Genomic DNA, 10,044 nt, shown 5'->3' on the forward strand with positions numbered 1-10,044 from the left:
AAAGGCCAACATCCAAATGACATAATAAAAGAACAGTGAAAAATACACACTCTTTTTCAGACAGTAAGGGCACAATAGGTACATTGTCAAGCCTTTTCTAAAGGAGACGTGGGGAATAGCTGTAGACTGAACTAAGGCTATTCTAAGCATCCTGAATAGCAAGGTTACAAAATCAAGAACAAGCAAATGCAACTAAAGATAAGTAGGAAAAGCAATGGAAGGCGAGGCAGAAATTGAGGAGCAAGGTTAATGACAATAAAAAATGTTAATTATGTGGTACAGGCAGTTTATCACAGTAAAGCCATGATCCTATAATTGATTCGAGGTACACAGATCCAGTTCATGCAACAGCTGCTTGGTGAAGTGGTCATGCAGACCAGGTCATATGTTCAGGAGCTAAGGTGTAAACGGAAAGCTGAACTCTGGACAGCAGAAAAGTAGGAGAGATTAAAGGGCCTTTGAAACAGTTGTGGGAAAGCAAAATAAGCTCTATGGCACTGTTCTAGATAGATCACAGAGGGGCAAGAACTACTTCAATGTGTTGGTTCTCATTAGTTATTGAGATTGTTATAGTCAATCTTTTTCCTACACATCTGTAGAGTAAGAGTCTCCACCAAACTGCTGTAATGTTAAATGATGTTTAAAGCTCCTGGTTTGATTTCCATTCACAAACGTGTTGTTTGTTTGTTTTATATTTTATATTTATTCTAAAATTTAGTCAAGTTCAAAGGCTTTATTTCTGAGGATTTTGTTTTCACCTTTGGGGGAGGTATATTTTTGCCAGCAAGTTATTGGTTGAAGAGAAAATAGGCATAACAACAGCTATTTACATATCCATCTGAGAGAGGCTAGCACATTGACCTAAAAGATGCACTAACCTACTTACATGTCTAAGTATGCATTTTGTTCCATGCTTTCGCTGCATATCCAGGGAGCAAAATGTCATCACTTTATTGATCTCCCCCTTCAGTTTTCTCCATACTTAACCATAATCCCAGTGACAAGCAATTGTGAATTACGTAGCTGTTACTTCATTGTGGAGATTCTGGGCAAACAACTTTCCTAGAAGGTCGCTCAAATGTTTTATTTAAAGCTAGAAGGATCGCACAATGGAACAGTCTAATCCACTAATTGAAAACATGCTGTAAATATAATTCATCGCATTTTTCTTTACTTTTCTTTCTCTAAATGAGCCCTGGAATATCCTCACAAGGTATTCTTGGAAAAGCTCTTCATATGACTTGAATATAGTAATTCACAAGCTTAATATGAATTATTCCTCGACAGTAGTACATGTAATGCAGCTATCTGTGCATGGCTACGTACTAAGTGGCTGTTCCATCTTAAAAATGATGCTGCTATCCCCATTTCTGTTTAGTACGCTAACAATGCAAACTCCTGTCAGAGCTGAAGCAGCTGTAGTGATTGAATCTGACATAAGCCCACAAAAACAAGGAATGTAAGAGCTAATGCTGGCACATTGCCCCTAAATTTCCCGTTGTGCAGAGACATATGGCAGAGTGCTTAAAGTCCTATTATTCTTAGACCACTGTAATACTATAGCTGTCTTAAAGGCATACTATTAACCGAATCACTCTCCTGTGTCTTTTTTAACCTATTACAAATTTCCCCTAATATCCTAATATGTGAAAGGGGTTATATAGGGGAATAATACTTTTATAGCTTCAATTTTTAAGGGATCTGGTGGCACTTTTACTCTAGTAGCTGGGTGTCCCACTCAGCAAGTGAGGAAAGAAAAATGGTTTTTAAACCTGGAAAATATGATGATAAAACCAGGACATTTCACAGGTGCATCTACAGCTGGTGTGTAACAGAAGTCACCTTTAACCTGTAGTTTTAAAGTGACTGGAATTAGCTTCTTTGTAGCTCTGAGTTCATTTTCTGAAGGGAATGGGCTCACAAACCAGGAGATAAAAAAAAAAAAAAGGGTGGGGGGAAGAGATTTGTCAGCTGCACCATAGAATCAGCCTGCATGTATGCATTTACATCACAGAAGGTGAAAGCTAGCCAGCAGTGGTTTGTTCTTTTACAATTTTACATCCGTGCCTTACTTTTATTTTAAATAGTGATTGTGGTCTATTTTTAATATAGTATTGAGACTAACAGTGAGGTCCAGTTGCTTTGGGGTTCTAACTATGCCTGAAATTACATTTCCTATTTTCTATTTTATCTTAAATCTTTAAGCAAAGTTGTTTCTCGTGTTCTGTATAATTTGCCCATAAGGTTTATTATATCTTTGAATAACTTTGCTATCCATTAATACACTGTGCCCTGGTCTAGTCTTACAAGGAGCAGTGAAGTATATTTGGAAGCCAGTATAATTTTGTTGTCTGCCATCCCTGGAATTAGTAACATGATCCCCTCAACAGTGGACAGTTCTGCTTCTCTTTAGGTGAAGTTGACTGTTGACAAAATTCTGAAGAAAATTGCAATGCAAATTCCCTTCATTGAAAATAAAAAATCTTAACACCTTGCTGAGTTTTGCAGCCTGTTACTGGTAGGTCATTTCTTTGACAAGGACTTTATTATACAATGATGACTTATAAAGTGCTTGCTTGTAACAAGCCTCTCAAGACATTTGAAAATTATTTCAGTTTTTACAAGCTCCTTTAGGCCTCCTGTAAGGCTTGTGAAAGCATGAATGTCTTTGGCCTAGTTTTGTGAGTAAAAAAGGGTTGCTGATCAGATATGAATGGGCAGCAAATTTTCATGCTTTAAGCACATTTCAAAGACATAGCACCAGGTACCTTCACTTAAGTTTAAATATTGAGGTCGCTAAGTACTGTGTCAGGAGCACAGGGGTGAGCTGAGTAACATCAAGGCCACATGCAGTACAACAAAGAACTTTGAAACTGATTCAGACCTGCTGGGAAGCTAATATAATGGAAACCTGGGGCCAACACAAACATCAGCGTGATGTTTTCTGCCTTGTAACTTTCTGAGAAATTAGGATCAACAGGCAATTTATTTGAAAGGCTCAGCTACTTTCAGCTGTACTTCAGTGCCATGAAAATGTACTTGATTATACAATATTTAGAGTTCACAAAGGTACTAGTCTGACAACCCTGAACATAGATCTTGCCAAAATACAGACCTGATCAAGTTTCCCATTCCCATGTGCTCTGACTCTTCTGCAGTAGACTGTCACTAAGGATATCCATTATTTGCCATTCCTTGTGTGATGTAAATGTGCCTTGTTGGAACTGAATTGAAAATATCTGTACACTTCTCATTATGAAAATGTATCAGTCAGTGAGTCAGAAGGTGATAAAAACATTCTGCATTTCACTGAGAGTCTTCTCGTCTATGATTTCCTTCTACTTCTTCCAAAAGCGCAGGTGCTCCCCTGCGATTTCTTATGCTCAGGAAGACTAAATGTTAGAAAATACAATAACATATCTTTGTTGAAATAACAGTGTCATAAAATTGGCTGTATTATGAGAGAGTGTGGCGGGGTTTATCAGGTGTGGAAGGAAATTTCCATTTGAGCTAAAAAAATGACTAATTCAAAAATAACATCCGAAATGTATGTTAACAATAACAAAAGATAGAGACATTAAATACCATTAGATTGATTTTAGAATATATGCAGCTAGGTGCAATACACTCTGCTGGGGTAAGTTGATCTGGGCTGTTTTTACCAGCTTTCCGTTCCAGTGCTGAGCTCCAAGGGAATGTGGGACTGTCTCCACAGCCTCTTGAAGTACCACTTGGTTTCCTCCAATGAGTACAAGTAAGGAAAGGGTGGGATGAAGAGCTGTCCAGGATAGATATAGTAATGCTTTAAAACAACAGAGCATCTCTTATCCAGAATCACAGAGCACTTGGAAAAGTTTTATCCAACTTAGAGAATAGGTATGTTAAACATCATTCTCATGTTACAGATAAGAGGGACTCAGGCACAGAAAGACCGTGACATAACCAAGATCTCACAACAAATTACTGTCAAAACCAGGAATAGATCAGTGCTTCCTGTCTCCCACTGCCATGTTCTAGCCATCAGAATATGCTGCCTCCCATGCTGTCAAGATATGATATAGTAAATTTGATTTACAAAAAAACACCTGACACATTCTATCTTGTTATATCTAGAGACCTGAACTCAGATGTGACATAAATCATGGAGAAATACTATCTTATTTTCACCCATCATGGCTCTAGCAGAACTTGTAAAGCCACCTGAAAATTTAGTATAGTATAGTATAGTATAGTATGATTAATATCATAGCTTAGCTGGGACTAGGAAGGCCAAGTGAGTGAGTTTCCCCATTTTTAGAGGAAGTCCTCCATGATATTTTGTAACCATTAAGGCAATGGAGGTTCCTTCACAGTGAAGCCTGTGAATAAAAAGACCCTTTCATTAAAAAATATGTACTTATAAGTCTTGGTGGGCAGCTGGTGGTTCCCCAAAGCCACATTAGCACTTGCACCTAACAAATTCCAGGTTTGCTTGCTTGGTGGGAATGTAGAAGAGAGCTGGTTGTAGCTTCCCATTCTTACAGTTTCATTTTCCCAGTATGTGACAGCATAAAACCACTCTGGCTGCCACTAATATTCAGCAGCTGGAATTGCCTGGATTTGCGGGGGCTCAAATTACATCCCTTTTGGAGTCTGGAGGGAGGCTGGCCTAAAATCAGCATTAACTAGCTAAGCTAATCCTGATACAGTCACTAGCAAAAGGATGGGTTTCTTGAACGTCTGACAGGTATATCCAATTCTACTGCTGTCTAAAGTGAATACTTGCCTTCTGTTTTGGGTGGTATTTGCCTTTTAATGTGCATGCTGCTCTGTGCTCATAAGGGAGAAGGCTGATTCTACACTTGGGGCAGAAAGTGGTGAGATTTGTGACAGGTCCTCATTGCAGTGAGAGTACTTTCCACAGGCGTAGATGAATGCATGAAGAAGCTCTGCCTCCTGCATAGACAAGTGGTACTCAGGTAAAAAGGTCCATTGCACCTTAAGAAGCAGAGTTCTTAACCACAATTTTCAGTCCAAAGTGCTCTGTGTCTCGTGCCCACCATGTCACCTTGAAGTTAAGTTCTGGGATCTTGAGTATTCAAAAAACTCAGATATCTATTTAGTGTTCAAAGTTTTACATGAAGCAAAGTGAAGAAAAAATAAGAAGGGCTTGTGGTAGCTGGTCTTGGAATTGTGCTTTAGTAGGTTTCCCAATCGGTGGTGGCTTCACGCCCTGGTATACTGCAGTCACAGCACAGACAGAAGGTGGCAAAGATCGGCTGTGACTGTAGCCAGGCCACCATCCACCAGAAGAAGATGGAGTCCTCGAAGCATTCAGAGGTGGAAAAGTTACTTGTGGAGACTACGTGAGGGAACTTAAGTTATGCATTCTCCTGGCTCCTTTGAGGCACGCGCTTCTTTTGTTTTAGGAATGCTTTTGCATGTTCTGGAAACGTCACAAATCTGAACATTAACTTGGGAATTTTATGCACCATTTCAAGGCTCTGGCACTGTGAAAAAGGCCTTTGTATAGATGAGGGCCAGGTACCTCTATTATGAATTACTAAAACACTTCCATGAGTATCAGAGATTATTTCTAACATTTGTTAGAGAATGACACACCATTTTAAAGGGAAAACCAGAAGAAATAATTTTTTCCAGAAATTTCAGTCTGCAATTAAGTAGAAATGAAATTTTGGAAAAAGCATTTTTTTTGGTTATAATCATGTTTTAATTGCCCATATTTTGATACGAAATAATGTGCAGCAACATTTTAAGTGTTTTACACCTTCTGTTTCCAGAAGCCTTAAAAACGATTAGTTAATACTCAACAGCATAAATCACATTTGCTATGTACATACATCTCAAACTATTGCTGGGAGTGTTAATAGGACTTTCATCAAGAGGAAGAACTTAATCTTGGGGACCTATAACTGCAAATAAACCTCCTGTCTTACACAGTGCAGAAATCAGAGATTTTTAAAGGTAAATCAAACCCTTGGAAGTTAGTCTATTTCTACTTCTACCTGGCAGTGCCTTGTAAGGTGCCAATATTACACATTAGCTCATCTAGTGCAATGTGAAATGCATGTTAGAATCAAAAGTTTCTAGTACACAGCAAATGAAGAGACCATTACATCTGTAATTTTTCTGAAGATGTAAAACAGCCCAAAGGTGTGTGCATGTATTCACAGAGGCCTTGTTTATACACAAAACAGAGAAATGGGGAAATCTTCTTTAGTTATTTTATTATGGGTTTTATTTATAGCATCATCTCACAATATATAGAACACATTTCCCATTAAGTGAAATTTTACCTGGAAACTTTTGGGAACAGTCTTCTGCTTTTTCCCATTTCTAATCTTGGCCTACCTCCCTTCACAGGTTTAAGCTTCCCTCAGGCACTTACATTGTTCTTGCTGTAGTAGGAAACTTTTTCAAAGCAGAGGGTGGCAACATAACCTTCAAAGTATATTGACTCTGACAGTTTTTCGTAGCAAGTTCCTCCATCGTACCACTTCAGCTATGACAGGAGAAATCTGCTGTACCAAGAGAAAAGCAGAGCTTCAGAAATAAGCACAGGGTGCTCTTTTTTGAGTTCTGCGTTTTTGTCCAACTGGCCTTCTGTGTGTGTTGGCTACACCTGCAATAAGACACTTTTGTTAGGTTAGTAATGATAGGTGATACTTGGATCAAAACCCCTTCTATGTTTCATGACTCAGTGCTGCCATCTGAACAACGTAGATCCTACTTTAATTACCATTTAACTTCTGCAGATATTTCAGCTACAAAGTGTTGTGCGTGGAATGATATACTACCTTGAACTGAACTAGATTGAATGCTGAAGCAAGATGCATACAGGCCAGCTGAGAGAAGATGCTGGTCAGGTGGAATGCCTTGGAAACCTGGAAGGATGTTTTATTCCACAAATAACGAGGAACAACTAATGGTTGAATATTTTACAACAGCAACCTGGAACAATATTATAAGATCAAATGAATCAAATAAAGTACCCAGGACTGTTATTTTAGCATTTTGTAGACCAACTGCTGTTGTTAGCTTCTAATTAGGGTGTATGATATTGGCTGTGAAATTATTAAAGAAACTACTTACAGAACCAAAAAGTGCATAGTAAGGACTTCTGTCTTACATCTTGAAGAGCATGAGGGAACTATTTATTTGATGAAATATATGAAAAGCTGTTAAAGCAAGGGGGTCAAGAGTGCCCGAAAGCCCCCCTGGCTCACCAAGGGCATCTGGGAATGCCTGCTTACCAAAAAAGGCAGTGTACACCTGGTGAAAGGGGGGTGCTATCTCCAAAGAGGAGTATACCTCCTCTGCTCGGGCCTGTAGGGGGTCTGTCAGGAAAGCTAAGGCAGACATAGAGCTAGGACTAGCATCCAAGATCAAGGATAATAAAAAGTCCTTTTTCAAATATATAGGGAGGATGAAGAAGGCACCGGGAAATGTGGGGCCCCTGCAAAGTAAGTTGGGCAATCTGGTGGTTGCGCCAGAGGAGAAAGTGGAACTCTTTAACCAATTCTTCACCTCCATTTTCTTGTGCAGGGACTGGGACTTCCCCGCTGTGATGCCAGACAGACTTGAGGGGAACGCCTACAGACCTGAGATTGGGGAAGACCGGGTTAGAGAGCTTCTGGAAGGGCTGGACGTGTTCAAGTCAGCGGGTCCAGATGCTCTCCACCCCAGGGTGTTGAGGAAGCTAGCAGGGGTTATTGCAGGGCCCTTGGCATGGCTTTAAGAGCACTCGTGGTGCTTGGGCCAGGTGCCAGATGACTGGGAGATAGCTAACGTGGTCCCCATCTTCAAAAAAGGGAAGAGAGAGGCCCTGGGCAACTATAGGCCTGTCAGTCTTACCTCAATCCTAGGGAAACTCTTTGAGAAGATCCTCAAGGAGCACATCTGTGACGGGCCGGCTTCAGGGATGATGCTCAAGGGCAACCAGCACGGTTTCATTAGGGGCAGGTCATGTCAGACCAACATGATTGCCTTTTATGATCAGGTCACAAAGGCAATGGATGCAGGTGTCGCTGTGGACATAGTCTTTCTAGACTTCAGCAAGGCCTTTGACACCGTCTCCCACCCCATCCTCATTAAAAAACTAGGTGACTGTGGCATTGATGCCTACACAGTCAGATGGATTGCAGATTGGCTGAAGGGTCGTACTCAGAGGGTGGTGGTGGATGGGTCATGTTGGACCTGGGGGGAAGTGGGCAGCAGAGTCCCCCAGGGCTTGGTCCTGGGGCCTGCGCTGTTCAATTTCTTCATCAGTGATTTGGATGACGGGGTGAAAAGCAACCTGTTTAAATTCGCAGATGATACCAAAATTTGGGGTGAGGTGAGCACGCCAGTAGGGAGGGAAAGACTGCAACATGACCTGGATAGGTTACAGGAGTGGGCTGACATCAACAGGATGCGTTTCAATACTGACAAGTGCAGGGTGCTGCCCTTAGGCAGTAGAAACCAGCAGCACACTTATAGAATGGGAAACTTCCTTCTTGAGAGCACGGAGGCAGAAAGGGATCTTGGAGTCATTATTGAATCCAAGATTAACATGGGCCGACAGTGCAAGGTCAAGCTTGGCAGCGCTAACCGGACCTTGTTGTGCATCCACAGGTGCATCTCAAGTAGAGCCAAGGAGGTGATCCTCCCCCTCTATGCGACACTGGTCAGGCCACAGCTGAAGTACTGTGTCCAGTTCTGTGCGCCCCATTTCAGGAGGGATGTGGACAACACTGAAAGGGTCCAGAGGAGGGCCACCCACATGATCTGGGGACAACAGGACAGACGCTACAATGAAAGACGGCGGGACCTAAACCTGTCCAGCCTTCACAAGAGAAGGCTCAGGGGGAGACCTGGTGACTGTCTATAAACTCACTAGGGGGGACCAGAAGGGTTTAGGGGAGACGCTGTTTCCCCTAGCGCCCCCTGGCATGACAAGGAACAATGGACACAAATTATTGGAGAGTAGGTTTAGATTAGACATCCGCAAGAACTACTTCACAGGGCGGCTAGGATCTGGAACCAACTTCCTAGGGAAGTGGTGCTGGCTCCTACCCTGGGGGTCTTTAAGAAGAGGCTTGATGACTACCTGGCTGGACTCATTTGAGTCCAGTTTTTCTCCCACCCAGGTGGGGGATCAGACTTGAAGATCTACAAGGTCCCTTCCGACCCTACTTCTATGATTCTATGAAATTTGGTGAAACAAAAAATATTTCCCTTTTAAAGCCATTAGGTCTTGACAAGATCTCTCATAAGCCATAATAAACCCCATATTTTCTTCCTGGTTTACTTTGTATCTCAAGCTTAAGCTTCAGCTTCTGTGTGTTAGGACCAACGAAATTGAGGTAGCCGATGGTAGTTGTAGGTGAACAGTAGCTGGGGTTTGAGGGAATTATTTTCATATTCTTGGGTAGGTTTGTCTGAACAGGCATCTAATCAAACAGAAAGAAGGCTCTGGAAGGCAAAGATGACACTGGAATCTGAAACTTGGCAGATTGGCATATGTATCTAATAAATTAATATCTAACGTATTTGAGGCTTCTGCATGTCTTTGTATTCAGATAGACAGGTACATTATGGTGTTTTATTCCTCCTCTCTTGCAAATTGACATCCTATATTTTTCACTTACGCTATGAATACGTTGTGGGTGATGGCCAACAATTTCTTGTACACATTAATTTTGATTATGAGTTGTCAGGTGGCTAAATAATCCTAGTTTTGTAAAAAATTTTCCCAAACAAAGGACAGCAATTGTTAGATTGACCTATAAAGCAAGGGTTGGCAATCCCCATTATAGGGCATTGCACCTGAGGCTATTTTGCTTGGCATGCCACAGGCAGCCCAGGCTCCAGGCAGCTGCCACCAGCCACAGAGCCCAGGCTGCTCGCAGCAGGTGGCTGGGGGGCTGCAAACTCTGCTACAAGTATCCCAGTCTCTGTGTCTGGCAGCAGCTGGCTAAAGTCCAGGCCAGCTGCAAACAGCTGCATTGGGCTATGGAGCCCATGACTGGGTTCCGTAGTGGTGGCAGCTCTATTTGCTCCTGC

This window comes from Crocodylus siamensis, chromosome 4, assembly GCF_052110815.1.
Source record: "Crocodylus siamensis isolate JL-2025a chromosome 4, ASM5211081v1, whole genome shotgun sequence".
Classification (NCBI taxonomy): Eukaryota; Metazoa; Chordata; order Crocodylia; family Crocodylidae; genus Crocodylus; species Crocodylus siamensis.